The sequence below is a fragment of the Leucopleurus acutus genome, assembly GCF_964270905.1.
Source record: "Leucopleurus acutus genome assembly, chromosome: X".
NCBI lineage: Eukaryota > Metazoa > Chordata > Mammalia > Artiodactyla > Delphinidae > Leucopleurus > Leucopleurus acutus.
Genome location: NC_139148.1, coordinates 41,050,362 through 41,077,594, shown reverse-complemented (window position 1 = coordinate 41,077,594; position 27,233 = coordinate 41,050,362). Strand labels below are relative to the sequence as shown.

Genomic DNA, 27,233 nt, shown 5'->3' with positions numbered 1-27,233 from the left:
TCTGCCTGCCCTTTCTCCCCCTTTCTCACTTTCTACCTGTTCCCATCCCACAAACTAGCCTAATTTAAAATTATATCTATCTATCGCAAGAAATGCTACAGAAAGCTCCTATATCGTGAAAAATAATGTTTTTAATTAAAACTTCCAATAGTTTAAGCATCCTTGTGTGTGTGTGTGTGTGTGTGTGTGTGTGTGTGTGTGTGAGAGAGAGAGAGAGAGAGAGAGAGAGAGAGAGGGAGGGAGGGAGGGAGGAAGGGAGGGAAAGGGAAAGAGAGAAAGAGAGACCAGTGACAGATAAAAAAGAGGCACCACCTTTCTGGGAACACATCAGCACTAGAGAGTAGAAAAAAAGGAAAACATGGTAAGACACTTTAAGTCACAAAAGAAGTGCTGAAAATATAAACTAGAAAAGACAGTGATACAGTCAATAACTAACATTCTTTTATGCGCCACAGTATATAAAATGCTACTAGGGACAATCATGATCCAACAAGGAATAAAGGTCAGGGCTACTGCCTTCAAGAGACTCACAATCTACCAAGGAGATAGAAATCCAAGTACAAGGCCACTATGAGCAATCAGGAGTAACAGAAACAAAACTGTATGCTAAAAAGCTAGTAGAGCTCCATTTCTGGCATGACAATGTGAAGAGATTTGTGGATCCATTCCCCAGTGAAACTGGTGAAAATTACTTAAAAAATAAACAAAAAACACTCATTTAAAATCTCTGGAGGGCTTCCCTGGTGGCGCAGTGGTTAAGATCCGCCTGCCAACGCAGGGGACACGGGTTCGAGCCCTGGTCCAGAAAGATCCCACATGCCGCGGAGCAACTAAGCCCGTGCGCCACAACTGCTGAGCCTGTGCTCTAGAGCCTGCAAGCCACAACTACTGAAGCCTGTGTGCCTAGAGCCCGTGCTCCACAACAAGAGAAGCCACAGCAATGAGAAGCCCATGCACTGCAACAGAGTAGCCCCCACTTGCCTCAACTAAAGAAAGCCCGTGCAGCAACAAAGACCCAATGCAGCCAAATATAAATAAATAAAAATAAAGTTCCCTTTAAAAAAATAAAATAAAATAAAATCTCTGGAAATGGTCCTAAGGGCATAAAGAAAATGAAGAAGCACTCATTAAAGAAAATCTACAACTCAGTACATAAAGTAAGAGTCCATGGTATTTGGACCTAGACCCACTCCCTCCATTCCCACTCCCAGCACAGATATCACACCAGACAAGTGCAGCCAAGAACACAGAGCTCCCTCTCCTCCAGCTCCCAGTTGTAAAGCTTTCTCCTGGGAAGAGCAGGATGTGTGTTTCTCATCTGGTCCACAGCGACTACTGGTTGATGAGGCTAGGTTCCAGACAACTATGGCTGAGAGATGGGGGTTCCCTTCTTCCAGGTGGCCCCCATTCCTGGTATGGAGGCTAAGTCCAGGGGTGTGATACCACCAAGAATACTGAGGCCCTAATTGCCATGGGCCCAGCTCGTGGGTTCTACATTAGGAGAGGCAAACCTAGGAGACCTGGGGTCACCACTCAGAGGGAAACACATCATTGTCCCCACCCCCTGCACTAGAGCTGTGGCTCAGAGATTTTGCCTAGGGGGAGAAGTAGGCCATAGAATAGAGGGCTCTAAATCTTCCCCCAGTCGAACTGACTTCATTTGCAACAGTGTGTGGAGAAGTCCAAGCCTACGGTATAGCATGCTGGAGAGAACCAAGGAAAGAAATAGCTGGGAGGAACCATCCTGGGGTCAGAAGAAATCTCTAATACTGATCTCAGGAACTATCCCTTCAAAGGAGCCCTAATCTGACTGGATCAGTTTGGGGGCACTATTAAAAACAACAGCAATCAGTGGAGTTTAACAGCTGGACGTGGTCAGGGTTAAGAGTCAGAAAGAGCCCTGCCAAAACCACAGTCAATCCCAGGGTGACTGTGGGCATACCAAAGGCCACATGCCTAAGAAGCAACATCAAGACTTCACACTTCAGGGCAAAGGGCGAGAGTAAATAGGTTTCAATAAAATAATGCAGCCAGTCACTAAAAAAATTCACAAGCAAATAACAATAAAGAGCCCTGAGGGGCGGTGGGGCACCAGTACTGAGTTGCTATGTTATATTATCTAAAATGCCCAGTTTCTAACAAAAAGTTACGAGACATGTAAAGAAACAGGAAAGTATGACCTATACACCAGCAAAAAAGCAAGCAACAGAAACTGCCTGTAAGTGCAACTAGATGTCAGATTTAGCAGGCAAAGACTTCAAATTAGCCATGTAAATATGTTCCTAGAACTAAAGAAAACCATGAACCAGGAAGAAAGATGAAGAAAAATGTACAAAGCCTGAGAGAAATGTGGGGTACCATTAAATGCACCAACATATATGTAATAGGAGTGCCACAAGGAGAGAGAGAAAGAAAGCGAAAACAACCTTTTTTTTTAGTGGCTGCAAACTTCCCAATTTAACTGAAAAACATTAATTTGCACATCCAGGAAGCTCAAAAAACTCCAAGTAGTTTATACTACTACTACTTCTACTACTACACTACTGTCTGCAAACAGCTGCACAAATAGACGGCATATCATGGTCAAATTGCTTTAAGCCAGACAAGGAGAAAATCTTGAAAGCGGCAAGGGAAAAATGACTCCTCACTTATAAGGGAACCCCAATAAGATTAACAGCTGACTTCTCATGAAAAACAATGGAAATCAGAAGGCAATGAGATAAGATATTCAAAGTGCTCTGTACTGATGTTGGCACATATCAGTGAATATATTAAGAATCATGAAACTGTACACTTTAACTGGGTGAACTGTATGGTACGTAAATTATAACTCAATAAAGCTGTTATTTAAAAAAACGAATAGGATTAGCATAAGTATCAAAATTATTGGGCTTCCCTGGTGGCGCAGTGGTTGAGAGTCCACCTGCCGATGCAGGGGATGCGGGTTCGTGACCTGGTCCGGGAAGATCCCACATGCCGCGGAGCGGCTGGGCCCGTGAGCCATGGCCGCTGAGTCTGCGCGTCCAGAGCCTGTGCTCCGCAACGGGAGAGGCCACAACAGTGAGAGGCCCGCATACCGCAAAAAAAAAAAAAAAAAGATTATTAATCAAATTCTATTTGTCCTACTATCAAAGTCAACTGAATATTTCTTTTCTTAAATTGTGATATAATTGACATATAACACTATGTTAGTTTCAGGTTTATAACATAATAATTCAGTATCTATATATTGCAAAATGAAGAATGTTTCTTTAAATAGGATGTTAACCTCCCGTCACATAAATTTTGGGGGCTGTGTTTGGTTCCCAGTGTAAAACTCAAGACATTCAAACACTCTTCTGAAATGCAAACAAAAACAAGTCACAAAACACTTCCCATCAAAAAGGAACATAATTTAAAGTCACAATGAATGTAGAAATTTAAAGATACATGTAATATATTTTCTAATTATTCCCCATTGAATGCACAAATCTACCTAGAGTAGCACTTCATTTGTCTGATACCATTGGGATGTTCCATATATGTAAACTTTCCAGATAAGTGGTGTGCCCAAACATTTAGAATCCTATTATCAATGGGAACTTTTCTGAAATATCCATTTATTAGCATTCTATTGTTGCAGTAATAAGTTACCACAAACTCAGTGGCTTAAAACTACACAAATTTATTATCTCTAATAGTAAGTTCAGTGGGTTAGAAGTCTAATACAGGTATTCCTAAGCTAAAATCAAGATGTTGGCAGGGCTGTGGTCCTTTCTGGAGGCTCTAGGAGAGAATCCATTTCCTTACCTTTTCCATCTTCTAGAGGCCATTCACATTCCTTGGATCCTCCTGGCCAGCTTCCTCAGTCTTCAAAGCCAACAACACTGCATCTCTCTAACCCTGCTTCTATCCTTACACCTCATTCTCTGACCTTTCTCTTCTGCCTCCCTCTTCCACTTTTAATAACCCTTGTTATTACATAAGGCTCACCCAGATAATCCAGGATAATGTCCCTACTTTAAAGTCAGCTGATTAGCAACCCTAATTCTCCTTTGCCATGTAACCTACCATGTTCACAAGTTCCAGGGATTAGGTCATAGCCATCTTAGGGGGCCTATTATTCTGCCTACCACAACCTAATATATTTTGCAGTATTAAAATGAATACACTCCCACACGAATATGCCCAACAGATTTCTGACAGAGGTAGAAAAGTAATCAAATGGAGGAAGATGGTCTTTTTAACAAATGGTACTGGAACAATAGGAAAAAAAAAAGAACTTCAACCTAAGTCTCATGCCTTATACAAAAGTTAACTTAAAATGGATCATGGACTTAAATGTAAAAGTAAAAAAACTTTAGAAACACAAAGGAGGAAATCTTCAGGACCTAGGGTTAAGCAAAGAGTTCTTCGATTTGACACCAAGAGCAAGATCTATCAAAGAAAAATTCACTTTCATCAAAATGAAAAACTTGCTCTGCAGAAGACTGTTAAGAAGATACAGAAACAAGCGACAGAATGGGACAAAATATTTACAAACCACATTTACAACAATGGACTTGTATCCAGAATACGTAAAGAATGCTCAAAACTCAACAGTAAGGAACAAATGATTCAATTTAAAATGCGCAAAAGATTTGAACAGACATTTCACCAAAAAGCATTACAAGTGGAAAATAAGCACATGAAAAGAGGTTCAATATCATTAGCCATCAGGGAAATGAAAATTAAAACCACAATGGCTGAAATAAAAAACAGTGAAAATCCAAATGGTGATGATGTGAAGAAACTATATCATTCATACACTGCTGGTGGGAATGTAAATGGTACAGGTATTCTAGAAAACAATTTGGCTATTCCTTTAAAAATTAAACATGTAACTATCACAGGATCCAGCAATTGCACTCCTGGGCATTTACCCCAGAGAAATGGAAATACATGTTCACACAAAAACCTATACACAAATGTTTATAGCAGCTTTATTCATAATAGTCAAAAACTGGAGACAACCCAGATTTCTTTCAACAGGTGAATGGTTAAACAATCTGTGGTACATCTGGACCATGGAATACTACTCGGCAATAAAAAGGAAAAAAGTACTGATACATGCTACAACGTGTAAAACAAATGTAAAACATGTAAAAAAAAACCACTTAACAAAAACATTATGCTCAGTGAAAGAAGTCATAAACACCATATCACTTATCATATGATTCCATTTATATGAAATGTCCAGAGTAGGAGCAGGCCTATGTATAGAGACAGGAAGTAGATTAGTGGTTACCTAGGGTTGGGAGTAAGAACACAGAATACTGACTGCAAATGGGCACAAAGCTTCTTTTTGGGGTGACAGAAATGTTCTAAAATTGGGTAGTATTGATGGTTGCAAAACTCTGTAAATATATTAAAACCCACTGAATTGTCTACTTAAAATGGATGAATTTTATAGTATGTAAATTATATCTCAATAAAGCTAAAAAAAACCTTTAAAAATATTGTGACATTTTACCAATGAGAAATTTTTAGGTAGAGTCAAGAATAACATCAATAGAAAAATTCTGTGTCTACTGAACATAACCTCCATATGGATAGCTTGTACTGGGATTGAAGGCAGCATATGCCATAGAAGAAATACTTTTATTCTCTAAAAACTGTCAGTGAAGAAAGCCAACTGAGTATGGTCCCTCTCTCTTCACTTTCTTGAAAGTTTCAGGAGACCTAAGACTTCTTGTAAGCTAGATACTCCTCTCATCTGAAGTTCTGGTCTTATGAACTCTGGCTAAAAGAGTGTCTCCATTTTCTATAATATTCTCTTCTTTAGATGAGCTACCAAACTGTTCATGACTGAGGGAGGTGCAGATTTTTAAGAATCTGTAAAATCTGGTGCTTTTTTTCCCCCCATGCCACACGGCTTGTGGGATCTTAGTTCCCCGACTGGGGATTGAACACGGGGCCCCAGCAGTGAAAGCACTGAGTCCTAACCACCGGACTGCCAGGGAATTCCCAAATCTTGTGGTTTTTAAACTATTACAGTAACAGTCATGTTTTACTATAGATGGAAACAAAAAATCTTTTATTATCAATAAAGAGCCTAGGAAACAGATTAACACCAATAACACCAGTCCTGGAAACTGGGTTGCTTATAATTTTTAGAAAAGAAAACAAAGCAAGCAAATTTTTGGGTCTGGGCTATTAAAGTCCACCGATTTATTTCTGTGACAGCACTGCTGTTTTAATTACTACAGGAAAATGACAAAGAACAGTAAATATCAGCAGAATAATTCCATGGTGGCAAATCTTTAGATCTGTCTTTATTACTTCTAATCACAACAACAGTCCTATAAACATCATTATCACCATTTTACAGATGAAATTGGGGCTCAGAAATGTTTAAATGACATGCTTGGAGCTACATGGCCACCAGAGGGCAGAGCTCAGGGCACTCCAAGTTGACCCTGAGACCTGAGGCAGGCTGGGGGGTTAACAGCAGGAATGCTGCCCCTTCTAAGCCCAAGACTCCTAAGCATAGCCTTGGAGGCCCACAGCGTTCCGGCTCCAATTTGTCAGGCCTCATCAGCTGCTTCCCCCCTGCCTCCTGCACATGCTATGCCTCATGTGATTCCATGAACATACCATCTTGTTTCATACTTGCCAGCCTTTGGACGGGGCTCTTCCCTCTGCCTACAGTCCCCTGCTTGTTAACCCGGACCATCCCATTTTCCCCCAACCTGGTCCGACCCATTTGTTAGATCTCCTCAGTGAGGTTCCCCAGATATGCCTCTCTCACAATTATTCACTCCTTTGCTTTCTATCCAAGCCTCTATACATGCTTCTGTCCATGTAAAATGCTCTTCATTTGCACTGTAAATATTCTTTACATGGTCAGCCCTGCCACAAGACCACAACCATCTTCAAAGCAGGAACTATGTCACATTCATCTCTTACTCCCAGGTCTCAGCACAGTGTCCTGCACAAAGTAAACATGCCCCACCCACATCCCCTTTACTAGCTAGCATACCCATCTCCCAGGTACTGCTTGTTGGCTGCTAATGGCTCACAGCTGTCCCTTTCCCCAAGGGCTGGAGTCCTGCCAGGGAGATTATACTCTCCCTGTCTCCCTCCCAGGGGCAGCCAGTAGCTCTACACCACCCCAACCATGCCCCTAACCAAAACAGGCTAATGCTAGACTATATCCTTACTTTAGCTTCTTCCTCTTCCCTGCCTTCTTGTCCTTGCTCCCTTATAAGTTTCTCCTGAGAGCAGTCCCTCAACAAATCATGTACGTTCAAATATGGTCTCACATTCTGCTTCCAGGCACCCCTAAAGACAACATGTGAAACTTCATTTGGTGGTACCCTTTAAAAAGTACTTCAGAATAAAATTTTTTGTTAAGCAAAACCAAGAATAAGTACAGTGCGATGTACCTCATTGCCTTACATTTGGATATATTATTCAGCTGTTTATTTTCTAGTCCTCTATTCAGCGTGCAGACTTTACAATGACATTATTTTCTTCCTTACCTCCCACAATGAGTATTCCTTTGTTTTGGCAGAAATGAAATGTGCACCAGCCCTTACATTGCACCCTTGAGAACAGTAATTTGAAGGCGGTTTTCAGATCTTATTCCTACTATAATCTCAACCAAAATGATTAACAGCATTCTGATTAATCTTAACAGTGACTGTAAGCCAGGCAAAATACAACTGTATAAAATAAATGCCTTCCTTGGGTGAAACTCCCTCTTAAAGGAGAACTGTCTGGAAGTCAACCCAACTAGGATTATTTGGGACTGGAATCTAAGTCTGTGGTTTGGTGGCTACTGGACTCCCCATTAATGTTCCCACAGAAGAGCAGGCGGCAGGAAAAGTGATTAACTCAAACACAGCCCTTTCTTTCCTTCTATACACCCACCAGACATACTTCTGAAATGCATGGTCAGTTCAAGGAGCCACTATTCACTGCCATCTGTGGGGCCATGCAGCAACTTAAAAATAATCTAAGGCTCTACTTTATACATATTCATACCCTTTGATCCAGGAATTCTACTTCCAACATTCATATTTGAAAAATAATACAAAACACAGAAAATGATTTATGAACAAAATGTTCATTAAAACTCCCTAATAAAAACAATAGATGAAACCTAGCTATCAAACAAAAGAGGAATACTTAAAGTATATTAATATTATGGTATTTCACTCAATTATTTAAACATGGTACACAGGGAAACATTCATGTTAAAATGTTAAGTGGAGGGCTTCCCTGGTGGCGCAGTGGTTAAGAGTCTGCCTGCCAATGCAGGGGACACGGGTTCGAGCCCTGGTCTGGGAGGATCCCACATGTTGCGGAGCAACTAGGCCCGTGAGCCACAATTACTGAGCCTGCGCTCTGCAACAAGAGAGGCCGCGATAGTGAGAGGCCCACCACTGCGATGAAGAGTGGCCCCCGCTTGCCGCAACTAGAGAAAGGCCTCGCGCAGAAACGAAGACCCAACACAGCCATAAATAATAAAATAAATAAAAATGTTAAGTGGAAAAACTATAAAAATTGGTCTTATAGCAAGATTGCACCTATGAAATAAAATATATAGAAAATAATGAAGGCCATAAACCAATTTACTAACATTAGTTGCATCAATAACACTGAAGTTTTCTGAGTGACAAAAACATTCTAATTTTTTCCATTCTCCACATTTTTACAGTACACATATAGGACATTTATAATTAGAAAAAAACTTCTAAGTTTTCAAGGTATTTGTTCCACACACCATTCACAAATGATGCAGCTGACCTGAAAAAACTGAAACTATGAAAAGTAGTTGTCACTGTTGTTCAAGATGGACATCAACCAGAGCTGGAAAAAACCCAGAAAAGCACAATATAATCAACTGGATAGAGGAGCCTCCATATTTATAAAGTTAGTCCCAAAAGACAAAACCCTACAGTTTGGAAAAGACAAATATCTAAAGTAGTGATTCCCAGCTGAAGGCAATTTTGTTCCCCAGGGACAATGTGGCAATATCTGGAGACATTTTTGGTTATCGCAACTGGGAAGGGGCAGCGTTACTGGCATCTTGGGGGCAGAGACCAGGGAGGCTGCTAAACATCCTGCAATGCACAGATTTATCTGGCCCAAAATGTCAATACTGCCAAGGTTGAGAAATCTTGCTCTAAAAGAATGAAGCAGTAAATCGATAAGAATCAAGACGAGTGTGGAAATTGTTGACTTTATTCACCCAATCACAGAGTTAAAGTAACAAAGGGGCAATCCCTGTAACCTAAAGGCAATTTTATCAAAAAGAAAGCAGGACTTTGAGCAATGTTTAGGGAACTTAGAGAACTCATCAGCTCAAGAAGTGGAACAGAATGAAAATGTAAACAGGTTCAAGAAGGACTGAGATAAAATCAGGGAGGATAAATCCATGATGGTATTTGGAAGTAATCCTTAAGTAAAGAAGCATCTAAAAGTCCAGCTCCCTTAGACTTTCAGGAAAATACCCTTCAGGGCCGTTAACAGAGACAGACGTTTGAGTTAGGCCACTGGTCAGACCAGAGCAGCACACTTCTTTTATTCTTAAGGATCAATTCCTGCTCATGCGGGCAAAGAAACTCCCAAACTATTCCTTAAACAGAAATCATAAATACTACAGATGTGTTTCTTGAGCTGATTACCTCTGCTCTGGGGTAAACAATACTAACCCTCTCCACACTGAGACCATTTGAGTCCACTGCCTATGCTTTAATTCAGAATTCACCCCTCTCTACAAAACAATTCAATCTATCACTGTTTCAGTGTCGTGGAAACAAAACTTCCCTTCAAGCCTGTTCACCTCAAATATCTTTTATCTTTACCACATTTCAGTACTCCAGTAACTAAAACCATAAATATTTAATTGAGTAAACAAAAAATAATCAGAAGAAAAAGAACATATCCTACATATTTTACTGCTTCTCCTTACCCCCCACAAATCTTTGTCTTTAAAAAAGAAGAGATACCAGAAATTGGAGTCGGTGAACTTTTCTGTACTTTTTAAAAGAAGACTGCCTTCATCTCAGTCATTTTAAAGCTTGTTTTTAAAACTTAAGACACATCGTGTGACTCATGAGTCCCCTGTGACCAGATGAGAAGTCTGGAGGTCAACTCTTTCCCAAAGCCCTCAAAAAGCATTAAAGAAAAAAGAAGAAAATACCAATTTACGTAGGTAGTTCCTGCCACTCAGTCAAGTATTTCTATGTCAACCACAGGTATCCCTGTTGCCAGGAAACAGGCTTATCCTCCTTAATGTTAACAAATTATTTGGGAATTTCAAACCTCCTGAGTAGAAATCATCTTGCATGGGAAGGCCACATTGGGAAGGGAGTTTAAAACAGGGTTCAGCAAACTTTTTCTGTAAAGGACCAGATAGCAAACATGTTTGGCTTTGTGGGCCATATGGTCTCTGTGGCAATTACTCAAATCTGTTATTGTAGCATGAAAGCAGCCACAGACAGTACATAAACAAATGATCATGGCTCTGTCCCAATAAAACTTTATTATACTAAAATTCAATTTTCACATGTCATGAAATATTATTCTTCATTTTTCAACCACTTAAAAATGTTAAAAACCATTCTTAGCTCACAGGCCATACAAAAACAGGTGGTAGGCTAGATTTGGCTCACAGGCCATAGCTTGTCACCCTCTGGTCTAAACTACAAGAAACCTTTCTTTTAATGAAAGAAAGAATACTGAAAATTGGAAGCATACAACTGAATTATCACTTTCCTAACACCGCTCCCTCCTTCCCAATCTCTCAGCCCACTGTTTGGCTAATAAAGACCTCACTGGAAGGTTTCAGCTTGGGTGGCCTATTCTGTGACATTATCTTGACAAATTTTAATGGTCCTAGACCCTTTCTAAATTAAAATCTGTTTTATGCCTTTTAAGCAAAAAGGCCCCAGTTCTAATAATTTTTTTAAAATTAGCAGTACGTTCCCTTTCTTTCTTTGTTTCTTTTTTGACTGCGCCACGTGGCTTGTGGGATCTTAGTTCCCTGACCAGGGATTGAGCCCGGGCCATGGCAGTGAAATCGTCAAGTCCTAACCACTGGACCGCCAGGGAATTCCCTACAATTTCTTTTTGATTTATATACATATGTTCAATAATTTCAACTACCCAGATAAATAAGCAGGCTTGGCATCTTAAGAATAAAGAGATACATGTACAAAGCATAAATCCTCTTAAGATAAAATACCATTTGCAAATAAGACCTCTTAAGAATAAAGTAAATCAACAAGAATAGCTTTTACTATGAAATACATAATTCTTTCTCCAGATAGAAACTCAAACAATTTTTTAAAAATAATGATTTCCCATTATGTCTTATCTCTTGCTGTGAGTTGCTTCCACATTGAAATTTAGGCACATGTACCCCTAATACATTTACAATAACATCTACCTGATTTAAAGTGATCATCAGAATTTATTAGGAGAAAAGTATCTTTATCCCAGGTTTTAGAAACAATAACAGGTCTCACATGTAAGGTCAAACAAACAACCCCAAACTTACTGAGCAAGTGCAAATCCACCGTACATCAACTGTTAATAGTGTGTTAATAAAGGGCAGGCACTGCACTGGCCACCAGAATGGAAAAACCAAGTCCTTCGGCTCCCTCAGAGCCAGGGTCACAAGACCAGGTGCACTAGACACACTGTTACTGTGGCTTGGGTGATCACAGCCTAAAGCTGGTGACCAATGATGTGTGACAAACCAATCAGAGGGGGTTTTGGGGGTTAATCCCAAATCAATCAAGGTGGTGTGGGTGTGAAGTGGCGGGGGGTTGCAGTTGGGAACAGTTCACCTCTGGTCAGGGCTATACTGATGGCAAAAGGGCAGTCAGGCAGGGAAGTTAACCTACAAGGGAAAGGATCAGCACTGACTTTGAGGGCAACAAAAAGTGAGAGAAAATGAAACGACTACAAATTTTCCTCAGGAGAAATGAAAGGGGTGGGCCATAGATGCTAACACCAGTTAAACCCTGAGAAAATTATCTGGCCTCCACAGCAGAGGTTCTCAATTCCCATTAAACATTGGTATCACCTGGAGAGACTGTAAAATTCCAGTGCCCAAACTGCACCCATTACCAATTAAGTCAGAATCTCTCTTTTCAAAGAACCATCTTTTCTGGATTCATTGTTTTTCTCTACTGTTTTTGTTTTCAATTACATTAACTTCTCTCTTCTTTATTATTTCCTTCCTCCAGTTTGCTCTGTGTTTATTTTGCTCTTCTTTTTTCTATTTTCTCAAGGTGGAAGCTTAGATTATTCATTTGCGACCTTTCATCTATTCCTCATATAAGCATTTAGTGCTATAAATTTCCACTCAGCACTGATTTAGCTACAACCTACAAGTTTTGATATGCTGTATTTTCATTTTCATTAAGGTCAGTGTATTTTTTTGTTTCCCTGAGACTTCCTCCTTGACCCATGGATTAATAAGAAGTGTGTTGTTTAAGTTCCAAGTGTTTGAAGACTTTCCTGTAGTCTGTTTTTCATTTCTAGTTTGATTCCATATGGTCAGAGAATATACTCTGTATGATTTTAATTCTTTTATATTTGTTGGGGTTTGTTTTATGACCTGGGATATAGTCTACCTTGGTGAATGTTACATGTGCGCTTGAAAAGTAAGTATATAATGCTATTGAAGTTCCTACTGATAACTGTGGATTTATGTCTATTTCTCAATTATGTTCAGTTTTGCTTCATGTACTTTGAAGCTCTGTTTGGTGCATACACATTTAAGATTGCCCTGTCTTCTGGGTGGATTGACCCTTTGAATCATTATGTAGTGCTCCTCTTTGTCCTTTGTAATTTTCTTTGCTCTGATGTCTAATTTATCTGATATTAGTATAGCCACCCCAGCTTTCTTTTGATTGGCATTTGCACGGTATGTCTTTTTCCATCTATTTACATTTAAACTACCTATATTGTTGCATTTAACTGGAATATGGTGAAATGTGTCTACTCCATCTTGTTTGGAACAGGAAATTTGCTCTCTATATTATTTTTGCAACTCCTCTCTAAATTTAGACACATTATCTCAAAATCTTTTATTTCAAAATAAAAATTTTAACTGTTAAAAAGTAAGTATATGATTAAAAGGGCATTTTTATTCATGTTCTTAACATGTTCGGAAAGTATTAAATTGTGAAAGGAAAAGAATCAACTTGTGGACTTGTGAGATTTTTCACTTACTGCACTCTCCCAGAGCAAGGAAACAAACAGGCTAAGAAACAGGTAAAACTTACAGGCCTGGCGGTAACTGGGAGGCTGCTCCCCTATCCACGGGCCATAAGAAGGAAAGTCAGTTGGTAACAAGGATGCAACTATTTTTCCTTAAAAGATAAATATTCACCACACCTGGTGCTTATTCTTGGGGGTGGGGGAGCTGTTTTTTCCAGTACTTGCATTTTTTAGTTTTTCTGTATGGATTTGTTTTACTACTTACTAGCATTTTGAAAAGGTTAACAGAGAGAATTTAAAATGTTTAACTTGAAAAGGAATACAAGTCTAATTAATTAGTTATACCACTTGTCAGTTCTGTAACAGAAATGAGTGAGAAAGTTGGAAAGTACTGACTAAAATGTGGCTTTCTGAGAATTAGTTGAGTTCAGTAATTTACGCTGTTCATGCTTCAGTACCCCAGGAAGCCAGATTTGGATACAGATAAGTAGTCATTTGAGACAAACAGCAAAGTTTACCCCTGAATTGTTTTAAATGCTACCCAAAAGGACCACTAAAAGATCTAAGATGAGGACTAGAGAGCAGAGATGGAAACTAATTATCTCCTCTTGGCCCTAAAAAACCAAACTTCTATGTAAACTAAAAGCATCCATATAGAAATATGAATCACAGAGAAAAGGAAACAGATTTTTCTTCTTTATCCATTTCTCCTATAATCTCAGTGCTATTTTAATTATTCCAAGTAACAGTGTTTTACAAAAATGATGGACAGATAAAAAAAAACTCTCAAAAATTTGAAATAAAGGCTCTGTTGTTGTGTGTGGAAAGTGACTACCTTGTCAAAAATACCTGTGGACCCAGACCATGGTTGACTGTCATAGTGATGAAACGTTCCTGGACACCGAGACTCAATATTTTCTTATCTAAGAATCTGCAGTTTAATTTCATCCTTCAAGATCAAAGGCACATAAGTTAACTTGGCCCATTGATTTGATCAATCTATGGAGAGCTGCCAGGCAACACAAGTCCACAGAATAACTCATTAGTTTATAATGCTTAAATCAACTTTGGGCAAAGTGTTGAGAATTGAACAGAGCCTAAAACACCCAAAGACGCTCACCAACATATCTTTCTACACAGCTGACTAGAAAACATCTAATCTCTATTCGACCACTCCAGTGACAGGGAGCAACTATCTAACAAGGCAATCCATTCTAATTTTTAGACAGCTCTAAACAAAGAATAACTTTCTATGAATAGAAAAAAATCTGCCTTCATACTAAATTTTTACCTGTTAACAGATTTTTTTTACGTGTTAATTTTTACCTTTTAATTTGTACCTGTCACCTCCCTACCTTTATTCCCAAATTATCTCTTGACCTTACATAATTTTTCTCTATTTAATACCTAATTTCCTTCTTTCTCTTCTCTTGCAAACTCCTCAAAATGTAGTCTATGGTCTGTCCTCCCTTCCTTGCTCTCAGTCACTCCTCAATTACCTTCTACAGAGTTCTTGAAAAAGTCATCAGTCTGTGCACATTTCCCAACCCTCATCTCTAAGTACCTGTATGCTGCATTTGACATACTGATCACTCAGTCCCTCCCTCCCACTATCCCTCTTGAAACAGCTGCCTTGGTTTCCAAGGGCTTTTTCCGGGTTCCCTGTATTGCTCCCTAATATCCTTTTCTTCCTCTAACCATCTTGTGATGGTGTTTCCCCAAAGTGCCCTACTACACTAAACCCATGCTATGGCTCCCAGAATAGAAAGAAAGAGGGATGGGGGAGGGAGGAAGGAAAGGAAAAGATAAAAAAGAAAAAAAAATCTAACACCCCCCTACCCATGCCCCTCCCCCCCACCCCACCCCCGCCAACCAAACACACCAACCTGAAAGGTGATCAACACTAAGGCCACTACCTTCTTTTCTCCACTGGTTCTTCCTCCCTTCTAGTGGTCTCAGTTGGCACCCTCTATGTAGTTACAAAATCTAGAAAAATTCTCTTAACTATTTCCTTTCTCTCATCCTGGAACATCCTCATCAAACCCTGCCAAGTTAACGTCTGAAATAGTCTTCTAAATCAATAGTCCCATCCCATTTTAGCCTTCATTTTCCTAGGTTGGGACTTAACCATCTCCTGAAACTGAGACCGCAACAGTAGCTTCCTAACTGGTCTTGGGGCTCCTGATCTTGTTGCCCTCAAGTTCACCCTCCACCCAAATGCCAGAAACTTACCTGAAACACAAATTCGACCATGCCCCTTCATTGTTGGGACTTCAATGGCTTCCCTTTGCTCCTAGATCTTTATTAAGGTCCTCATCAAGGCCAACCTCCACAGTCAAGCTACACCTACTTCTGCAGCTTTATTCCTAAACACACTATGCTCCAGTTTTATGCTCTAACAATGCTGAACCTCTGCAGTTCCCACACCCATGTTGCATGCTTTATATAATCATACTATCCCTTCTGCCTGGAAGGCCCTCTTCTAACTTCCTCACTTTGCAAACACATAAACTCATCCTTATAAGGCTTAGCAAACATGTCACCTCTTCTAAAAAGCCTCCCTTGTCTGACTCACCCCCTTGACGATCTCAACAGCAGTATGCTCTGAATGGGCTGTGTACAGCACCATCACTAACATAAACGATTTTGTAATCACTGATATATATTTAAAAATCTCCAACTAGAATATGAATTCCTACCAGGTATGGCTAGATTTTTTAAAAACTTATAATGCAAGTTATTCTTGCTTTAGCTCTTTGAAAATAAACTTTAAAGTCACTCTAAAATGATTCTCATTGGGAGTAAATTTATTTGCTGGGTGCTAATTTGGACAACTGTTCTCACTTTGAAATTTTACTTTGTAAGCTAACCTTGGAGGAAGTTCATTTCCCTCCTTCATTCACCCTCTCCATTGAGAGTTGCTTCCTCCCAGCATTTTCAATCCCATCCTACCAATAGGGATAAAAGTACAGATTTAGACAGTAAGCCAATAATACATTTGCATCTGGCCCCGAGTCTCTCTCTGCTCTCCTACCTGCCACTACAAATATAAGTAACATCTTTTTCCGTCTCTGTTCATGAGCAGTCCTTGACTTTGCACAGCCAGGGATCATTTCCTCCAATCAGTGAGTGCTTTGATTTCCACTGTCTATAGAAATACAATTCCCAGCCATCTCTACCTTTCTCTGGATCTAGAGTCCAGTACATCAGTAAATAGCGGCCCATGACTAACAATCTCCACTTAACTGTTTGATCTGTTTCTGGTCCAGAGATTTATCTTTTCTTTTTCTTTTTTCTTTTTTTTTTGGCGGTACGCAGGCCTCTCACTGTTGTGGACTCTCCCGTTGCGGAGCACAGGCTCCGGACGCGCAGTCCCAGCGGCCATGGCTCACGGGCCCAGCCGCTCCGCGGCATGTGGGATCTTCCAGGACAGGGGCACGAACCCGCGTCCCCTGCATTGGCAGGCAGATTCTTAACCACTGCGCCACCAAGGAAGCCCCAAGATTTACCTTTTCTTGATCACAGATATGTCTTTCTAATTTTTTATTTTATCTATTATCACTTTATTTAGAGAGGAGATATGAGTTTGAAGCATGAAATCAGAGCCATCTTGGCCAAAAGCCCTTAGGTTTAAATTTTACAAGTACTACATAATCTTCTAGAGCAGGGGTCAGCAAACTATGGCCTGTAGGCCAAATCTAGCTCACTGCTTGTTTTTGGTATGGCCCATGAGCTAAGAATGGCCTTTACAGTTTTTAATTGTTGGAAAAAATCAAAAGGATATTTTATGACATGTAAAAATTATGTAAAATTCTTATTTCAGTGTCCATGAAAAAAGTTTTATTGGAATACAGCCATGCCCATTCATTTATTCTGTTTCAGTTTATCAATTGCTATGTAACCACTGTAAAATATAGTGGCATAAAGCAACCATCATTTTATCATCTCACAAATTCTGTGAATCGGGAATTCAGGTGAAAAACAGCAAGGATGGCGTTTTTCTACTCCATGATGTCTGGGATCTCAGCTGCAAAGACTCAAAACAGCTGGAATCATCTGGAGGATTCTTCACTTCACTCAGCTGGCCCCTTTGACAGGGATGACTGGGCTTAGCAGAGAGTACCTCTGAAGTGCCCACACAAGGCCTCTCAGCACAGTAGTCTCAGCGTAGTCAGGCTTCTTACATGGCAGCTCAGGGTTCCCAGCATAAATGTCCTAATGAACAAGGCAGAAGCTGCACTGCCTTTTATAACTTAGTCTCAGAAGTCACATACTCTTGTATTGGCTGAAGCAGTCACAAGCCCACCCAGCTTTAACTCAAAGGAGACATGGGCCCTACCACCTGATGAGACTAGTGTCAAAGAATCTACAGCTTTGTTTTAAATTTCCATTTATGTTCTTCATGTCATTTAGTAGAAAGGGTCCAGTTAGTGACTTTGATTTAAAATGTGAGGCTCTCTTCAATAAGTGGTGCTGGGAAAACTGGACAGGTACATGTAAAAGAATGAAATTAGAACACTCCCTAACACCATACACAAAAATAAACTAAAAGTGGATTAAAAACCTAAATGTAAGGCCGGACACTATCAAACTCTTAGAGGAAAACATAGGTAGAACACTCTATGACATAAATCACAGGAAGATTCTTTTTGACCCACCTCTTAGAGGAATGGAAATAAAAACAAAAATAAACAAATGGGACCTAATGAAACTTCAAAGCTTTTGCACAGCAAAGAAAACCATAAACAAGACCAAAAGACAACCCTCAGAATGGGAGAAAACATTTGCAAATGAAGCAACTGACAAAGGATTAATCTCCAAAATTTGCAAGCAGCTCATGCAGCTCAATATCCAAAAAACAAACAACCCAATCCAAAAATGGGCAGAAGACCTAAGTAGACATTTCTCCAAAGAAGATATACAGATTGCCAACAAACACATGAAAGAATGCTCAACATCACTAATCATTAGAGAAATGCAAATCAAAACTACAATGAGATATCATCTCACACCAGTCAGAATGGCCATCACCAAAAAATCTAGAAACAATAAATGCTGGAGAGGGTGTGGAGAAAAGGGAACCCTCTTGCACTGTTGGTGGGAATGTAAATTGATACAGCCACTATGGAGAACAGTATGGAGGTTCCTTAAAAAACTACAAATAGAACTACCATATGACCCAGCAATCCCACTACTGGGCATATACCCTGAGCAAACCATAATTCAAAAAGAGTCATGTACCACAATGTTCATTGCAGCTCTATTTACAATAGCCAGGACATGGAAGCAACCTAAGTGTCCATCAACAGATGAATGGATAAAGAAGATGTGGCACATATATACAATGGACTATTACTCAGCCATAAAAAGAAATGAAATTGAGTTATCTGTAGTGAGGTGGATGGACCTAGAGTCTGTCATACAGAGTGAAGTAAGTCAGAAAGAGAAAAACAAATACCGTATGCTAACACATATATATGGACTCTAAAAAAAATAAAGGTTCTGAAGAACCTAGGGGCAGGACAGGAATAAAGATGCAGATGTAGAGAATGGACTTGAGGATATGGGGAGGGGGAAGGGTAAGCTGGGACAAAGTGAGAGAGTGGCATGGACTAATATATACTACCAAATGTAAAATAGATAGCTAGTGGGAAGCAGTCGCATAGCACAGGGAGATCAGCTCGGTGCTTTGTGAACACCTAGAGGGGTGGCATAGGGAGGGTGGGAGGGAGATGCAAGAGGGAGGAGATACGGGGATATATGTATAGCTGATTCACATTGTTATAAAGCAGAAACTAACACACCATTGTAAAGCAATTATACTCCAATAAAGATGTTTAAAAAAATGAAATAAAATGTGAAGCACATTCAGGTATCAGAGCATCCAAGTCCCCCCCCCTCCCGAAACTCAGCTTCACAAAAGGACTATCATATGGTGGCCCTGACTTGTGAACGATTTTAATACTTTATTTGTTTTTGATCAGTCTTTAACCCTGTGAATACGAATTATGTGATTATACAGAACACATGAGTTTTAAATGTTACAGGAGTAACTGAAGCCTTTAAGAAGAGTAATCTGTATTTGTCCGATAGACAGCAAAAATGGTCTCAATTCTCCGCCTTCTTTATCTATGCCCTTTCAAGGTGATTTTGAAGCTCCTTCCCATTCCCTGAATCTGGACTGGCTTTATGACTTGCCTAGGCCAACAAAATGCAGCAGAGGTGATGCTGTGCCAGTTCTAAGCTTAGGCCTCAAGAGGCCTTGCTGCTTCTATTCAGTCTTAGAAACCTGCCCAGCTATCATGAAAACAAGCCTGGGCTAGCCTGCTGCAGGATAACAGATGTATAGCTCAGTACTCCTACCCTCTACCATTGTCCCAGTTGGCAGCCAGCCAACCTCAAAAGCAGAGCTCCCTGCTGACCTGTAGCTGACCACAGACATAAGGGAGACCAGCTAAGAACAGAACTGCTCAGCTGAACCGAGCCCAAATGGCCAACTCACAGAATAATGAGCTAAACAGATAATTACTATTTTGAGCCACTAACTTTTGAAGTGGCTAGGTGTACAGCAAGAGTCAACTGACAGAATTTAGAAGTCAGTTTTTAATGATTAAATATAGAATGGAAATTTCATCACACACCACAGTCCTACTACACTAAATCACTTTAGACATTGAATAATTCTCCAAAGCAGGCACTACTGCTGGGCTCCACTGAGAAGGGCACTCTAGCTAATGCCAAGATCACAGAGGGGGTCAAACACCTGACCCCAAAGAAGAAATTTATAATAACGGCCATGCAAATAACAAATGTCATTGCATACACAAGTCTCTCATCCTACCTGATGCCAAGGTAGCCATAAGGTACCTCCTCAGACCAGAGGCAGTGGCACCTGCAATCAGCAGTTAACCATTTAACTAGTTAATATGTCCCACACTGCTAATATCTCACCTGAAGAGAACTTAGCATTGCCATTAGAATCCCTATTCTTTTTAGTTATAATCCCCATCCTCTATTTGCACACTGTTACTCTTCAGTGCATTCCAGTAAAGACAGGGCAGTTACCAACTCAAAAGATTAACTACACAGATGTATGTAACTATGAAGTAATTTTTAAAAAACCAAATATACCAGAATTCACACATCCAATTACAGGCTGACTTCCAAGAGACCCTCTGAGGCAAATGCAATTCCTCAAAACACTTAGGACATTTTCTACTTTGATTTGCTTTCTGTCCCTTTGGTGTATCATATTTCTCTGAGTAAGGTCAATAGAAGCAATTTTTCTTCCTTTGAAAGTGAATTTCACTTTTGGAAACAATCAAATGTTATTCAAAGTCCACTGAAATGGGCATGCAGTTGAGGTGTGTAAAACCAGTTTTAGTCAGTAACAAGCTCGGAAAATAAACTGCAAGACTGATTTACAATTCCAATTCTACTGTCATCAGCTGGCAGGTTAAAACTCTAAAAGCACAAAACCTTCAATGGCTCCCTACTGCTCACAGCACAAATTTCAGACTCCTAGGCTTAGTATCCAAGGCTAAGCTTGGATACTAGGCTAAGCCACAATGTGGCCACAGCTCACCTTTCCAGTGTTATTTTCCTTGCATGGTCTCTTCTCTAGGGAAGCTAAGCCACTCACTGCTCCCCACTCACATGTCCTGGTGCTTTCCTGCACACATGCTTCTGTTCACACTCCTTCCCTGGACCACCTTCTATGTCCATGTCATCTGTCTCTGTACCTGATACAATGCCCAACATTGTAAATAACTCAAATAAATACTTATTGAATGAATGAAGTGAATAACCAATTCCTCGTGTGGCTTAGTATATGGCTCTAAAGGTAATTCCAAAAAGGAAAGCCCCAAAAACATTCTGAGCAAGGGAATAAGTAGCTAGCCTCCCACGTGCATTTTGAGAATGAAATTATGAAATGTTGGAATAGTAACTGATTTATAGTCAGGCCTAATGATTGCCTAAGAAAGCCCAGTGAATCAGGTACTGAGCCAGAAATGAACTAAAAATTCCAGGCTACTCCAGTCTATCTAGACCACTGATCACAATGCCACTGTATTTAAGACAGCAGGCCTTGGGGTTTTGGTTTTCTTTGGGATTCTCTCTCAAGAATATCCAAGTTAAAAACAAACACTACTTTTGGATATATATCTAGAAGTGAGATTGCTGGATCATAGAGTAGCTGTATTTTTAATTTTTTAAGAATCTGCATACTGTTTTCCATAGCGGCTGCACCATTTTACATTCTCACCAACAGTGTGGGAGTAAAGAGTTCTAATTTCTCCATATCTTCACCAACACTTACCTTTTTAAATATATAATAGCCATCCTAACAGGTGTGAGGTGATATTGTGGTTTTGATTTGCATTTCCCTGATGATTAGTGATGTTGAGCGCCTTTATATATATACCTGTTGGCCATATATATCCAAAATAATTCAAGTCAGGATCTCAAAAGAGATATTGGCACTCCCATGTTCACTATAGCATTATTCACAATAGTCAAGATATAGAAACGACCCAAATGTCCATTTGACAGATGAATGGATAAAGAAAATGTGTTATATACACACAATGGAATACTAACCTTAAAAAAGAAGGGAATGCTTTCATTTGCAACAACATGGATGAACCTGGAGGACATTATGCTAAGTGAAATAAGCAAGGACAAATACTTCATGATTCCACTTATATGACATATCTAAAATAGTCAAACTCAGAGATGCAGACAATAGAATGGTGGTTACCAGGGACTGTGAAGAGAGGAAAATGGGGAATTATTGTTCAATGAGTGTAAAGTTTCAGTTATGCAAGATGAATTAAGTTCTAGAGATCTGCTATACAACACAGTGTCTATTAATAATACCATATTGTGCACTTAAAAATTTAAGAGGGTAGATCTCATGTTAAGTGTTCTTATCACAAAAAAAAGAGGCACAAGGAATCTTTTGGAGGTAGCTATTACCTTGATTGTAGTGATGGTTTCATGGGTATATGCATTAAGTCCAAACACATCAAACTGCATACATTGAAAATGTGCAGTTTTTATATATCAATTATACTTCCATAGAGCTGCTAAAAAACACGTTTGATAAGTGCGGATTAATGTCATAAATTATAAAGAAAAGACTTTCTAAGAATTTATGAGATCTTTCCCCCTCTGATGAAGTTAAGTCCAAAAAAATAATAAGCTGAGAATATTTTCAAAGCATTTGTGTGGTGAAATTAGATGTATTAGGTTAAACCATATGAAATTGCCATTGTTGTAGGTAAAAATGTTTGAGTATCAGCAATTTCATATGGTTCAGTCTAATACTGCAGGATTTTGCTCACGAACAAAAATAAAGAAAAGGCTCCTTCCTTTGCTTCTCTTCTTTTGTCTCCAAAGCCCTCACACACTCTGGAAAACCTTAATTCCTATGAACTTTTGAGGACTTAAAATAAACAAAGAAAGAATACATGAAGCCTCGCCTATACATAATTTCTTCGTTCAAAACACCTAGTTTCCTTTAGGAGTTGTATTCCAGTTACCAGACTCAAGGTAATTGGCCTGTGAGTCCCCAGCGGGGTGTTAGGTCTCTCCACCTACATCTCAAATTTCTAGGTCAGATCTGAGCACCACCCTCTGCCCATGTTCCGTTTACACACTGCAAATAGGCCATCACACCCAGGATTCCTGAATGTTGTTTAATGCAAGATGAGGTTGTTGACAAAAAGGCGTCTGATCATTATTATCAGTGTGGGCTTGGGAGTGGGGGGGACTTGATTTTATTCTCACTTTTGCTGCTTTTCCTGCCCCAGCATTGCAGCCAGCTGGCTAGACTATCGTCTCTGGGTCTCTTGTCAATCAGAGCAGGAGAAGAAGGCTCCTAGGTAGGATTTCTAGCCTTGCATCTGTGGCTGGAGTGGTGAGGCAGTTACCCTCCATCTTCCTGGGCAGCGGCAACAAGACCCTGTGAGGAGGCGCAGGTGCTACGACTAACTGGCACACTCCCAAGCCACAGTCAACCCCATGTGCTCAGAACAGAGGCTCAATTTTAATCCTTCTGAGACACCATTTCAGGAATCAGCCAATACACGGACATGTAATCAATGTAATGCTTTTGTGTGCTCATGTAGGTCTTGAACTTATGAATTTCTGCATTAAAAATTTTAGAATTTTCTGCATAGAAATTTACCCAAGACAAATATAAATGCAATCTCTTTTTAATGGTAAATGTTATTTCATGGGAAACAGTGAATACATAATTTCAGCTTCAGCGGTCAGAAGATCCTGTGCTTTCAAGTTTACTGTTAGAAATGCAAAACAGGGACAGCAGAACTCCATCATCCTACCTCTGTTCCTTCAGTACAGGATGTTTTCCTCTTTCAAAGGTTTTTTTTTTTTTAAAAAAAAACTAAGATCTTTCATCTAGTGTTTTAAATAACCAATTTTCTCTATTTCTCCAAGAAGATTATTGCATGGTCTAATTAAGTTTTCCCTTAGGAAATATCATCCCTGACATGCAAAGGAAGACAAAACAATGGTGGTAGATTGTGGAAATAGGAATATTTTTACCAACTAAAAAACTGTAAAACTCAAAAGTGCCAAAATCACCCCTAAGCTATTAATATGCAATGATTTGAAATATCAGCAATTCACAGGAGGGAGACTGGTAAAGAGTTCACTATTTACTTACTGTTTTTTTCCCACGTTCTGAATTCAGAACCCCACATTCCTACTTTGACAGTTGACAGCATCCCAACCACCCAAAAACAAGTTCAGAGAGTTCCACTGAAGACAGTATAAATGATGCTTGCTTTTGCATGACCTGTCTCAGAAGTAAAGCAGAGAAGGAACTGAGTTTCACGTGTTCACTCTTACAGAACTCATCAAAGAACTCAATAAAGGTTTGATGAAGGAACTTGGGCTGAAATTTGGGAAACCTGGCTGTTACATCAAATTTCTAGTCCATTACCACACTATTTTATGATAGTGGCTTTGTATAGATAGTTGTATTCTGGTGAAGCAAACTCTCCTCACAAATTCTTGTGACGATTCTCGGGCATTTATTCTTCCCCAAACGCAAATCTGATCATGACTCCTTAGTGTAAAACCTTTCCATTGCTCCCCAGTGCTCAAAGGTTCCCTTGCAGGCCTCTGCAAGACTGAAGTTTAGTAGAGTGGAGAGTACAAGTTTGGGACCAAAGCTGACTGCACAAAAGGAGAGGAGAGTCAGTGCCACCACCAGAGAGCCCCTTTCTCTGCCCTAGTTCCTCACCAGGCTCACTCTCTCCTTTGAAAATAAGTGTTGAAAAGTACTTAAGAATGGTTTTGCAAGGGTGCTGTGTCAGGGGTCCCCAAGACCACCCCAAGTTCTGTGATTCACTAGGAAGATTCACAGAATTGAGCATATAACCACACTCATCGCCTATGATTTATTACGGTGAAGAAATACAAAGCAAAATCAGTGGAGGGAAAAGGCACCTGGGGTGAAATACAGGGGAGACCAGACACAAGTTTCCAAGAGTCCTCTCCCAGTGGAGTTACACAGGATACACTTAATTTCCCTAGCAACAAGTTGTGACAACATACATGAAGTGTAGTCTGCTAGGGAAGCTCATTAGGGACTCAGTGCCCAGGGTTTTGATTGGAGGTTGGTCACATAGGCTCCCTCTGATTGGCAATATCAAAATTCTAGACCTCAAGAAGGAAAGTAAGTGTTCAGCAGAAACTGCACTATTTATATAAACAGTTCAGGCACATTGAGCCACCCTTATCAGTTCTGGGAATGGTGGGAATCCCCCTGAAAGTCAAGTTCCAGATGCCAGCCAAGGGACCTTTCAAAGACAGGCCTGCTATGACAACACTTTTTTGCACAGATGCCAATCATTAGCCTGGCTGGGCACCAACATGTCTTGCCCAGGCTTGGATGGGGTAAATAAAACCATGAGAGTTCTCTGAGCAGGGTACTAAGGGAGTAGGAATGGAGGGGCACCTACCCTCTCCCATTGGCAGGAAGGATTGCTTCCTGGGAGAGGCAATGCCTGAGCCAGGTCTGGACATGTGACAGATATTGTGGTGCTCCTAGATTTAAATTCCAACCAGGTGGGTGATCTTGGCTAGTTAATTAACTAGACTAAGGAAGTTTTTAGGAAGTGAGTTACCCACATAGACTAGGGCTATTTGTATGGCTTCCAAACCTCTTGCCAAGCCATGAGGCATTGCTCAAGTGGTACCAACCTACTTCTCCAGCCCCACATGTGCCTCTCTGCTCCTTCAGTCTCTGTGATCTAACCATACTGGCCTTCTTTCAGTGCCTGGAATATGCCCCCTTCTACCTCCAAGGCTCTGTACATTCTACCTCCCTCCCCCAATTGCTTGTCATCAACCTTCCTACCTACTTCACATAGCTAACTCATACTCATGTCAGATTTCAATCCAAAAAACACTTCCTTAGGGCAGGCTTCCCTAACCTGCCCCAGAGTAGGTCAGAACCCCTGTCATTTGCTTTCCAGCACCAGTAACTTCTTTATTATTGTGAGCACATTAAAGTCCATTTTTTAAACGCTTATACACTTCAAGAAGGCAGATTATATCTTGATCAATATATATATTGATTATATTATATCAATACGACTATGTTGTTCAGTGTAATAACAACCCCTGAGCCTAATATGGTGCCTATCATATAGTGGGCACTCGGCAAATACATGAAAGAGGAGTGAATGAGGGCTCACTCTCAGTCCATGTAGTCAGGTTGAGGGCAATCTCTGCCCTACTTCCTAACACATACACACCTCCTGGGGCTAAGGTATATGAACCAGGCTAAATCAACAAGTCATCCAAAGGTTCTGACAGAAGTATTGGAAAAGAAGCACTGCATCTGCTGCAGATAGCATGCCTGAGAGTGAGCGAAACTAACTCAGAGGAAAGCAAAGGTGAGGGAAGGAGAATCAGGGATGTGATGAGTGAGAGGATGCAGCCATTCCTAAAGGCAGCAGTCCATAGGGCTATTCATTTACCAGTAAACTTTCTTTTTGTTTCTTAGGCTAATCTGAGTTGGGATCCTGACACATGTAACTAAGAATCCTAATACAAAAATGGTAACAGGAATTAGACATGTAGTTGGTCCCAAAGAACAAGAGAAAGACCATCAACAAGTCTAACTTGTAATGACCTGAGCTACTGGCCTAGGGAATCCTTATAATTCCTAGAACTATGAACAGGTTTGGTTCTGGTGCAGGAAGAAAAGACACTGACTGGGGAGTAGAGCACAAGCATCCTGGCTGCTCATAATCCTAAAAACCACCTTGTCCTCTCCCCAGGAATAAAAGACTATTTGCAGCTATGACAGCAGAATCACTTCCTTTCATCTATGAAAACTCACAGAAACCAGACCTCCCAACAGACTGGAGAGAGCCAAAAAATCTCCCTTATTTTCAAAGGGGTGGAGCATAATCATTACTAATAAAAAGCTTGAAATCTCACTCCAAACTAAATTCTAGATCAGATTAATAAAGCACTGGTTGGATAAGCACTTGATAATCACTAACTGCCAGGATAGGCTCTCTAAAATTATTACATGCCCAACTTACCCCAGACTCCTTTCTGTTCCAGTCACTCAATTCATTTATTGGGATAATTCTTTATAGGTAGAGTATATGTGGTGCAGCTGACGAAGGCCACCAGGATTTTCCGCTTGATAAGATGAAGAATCCTGAAGACAAGTAAACCTGAAAGTGTCTCATGGTGGGACACAGAGCTATGCCCTTGGCCCTGTGCTGATCAAAATTTTGATCAGTAATGTAGATGAACCTAGGATTACTGACCTAGGAAGGGTGACATTAGAGTAAAGGGGAGAATTCAAAAGGTAATATGATAAGCAAAAATAGGATGAAATTTAACTAGAACATATGTAAAGCCACTGCAATTTAAAAAACTCCTAAATACAGGATGATAGATGTTCAGTCTTCTATGCCAGCAAATACCCCAGGGTGATGCAGCTACTCAGCTTGGGCTACATTTGGAAATAT

General features: G+C 40.1%; 1 protein-coding gene across 2 annotated transcripts in view; it reads right to left on the bottom strand.

Moving 5' to 3' along the window:
* JADE3 (jade family PHD finger 3) overlaps positions 1 to 27,233 on the bottom strand; it is a 151,339-nt gene that overhangs the window by 71,618 nt on the left and 52,488 nt on the right. Inside the window, exon 1 of one of the 2 annotated variants that reach the window (XM_082864235.1) lies at positions 3,790 to 3,815. The exons of the other annotated variant lie outside the window; for it this stretch is intronic. The gene's annotated coding sequence lies outside the window, so the exon portion shown is untranslated. Of the gene's footprint in view, positions 1 to 3,789; positions 3,816 to 27,233 lie in introns of those variants that run through there. 2 annotated transcript variants of the gene reach the window in all.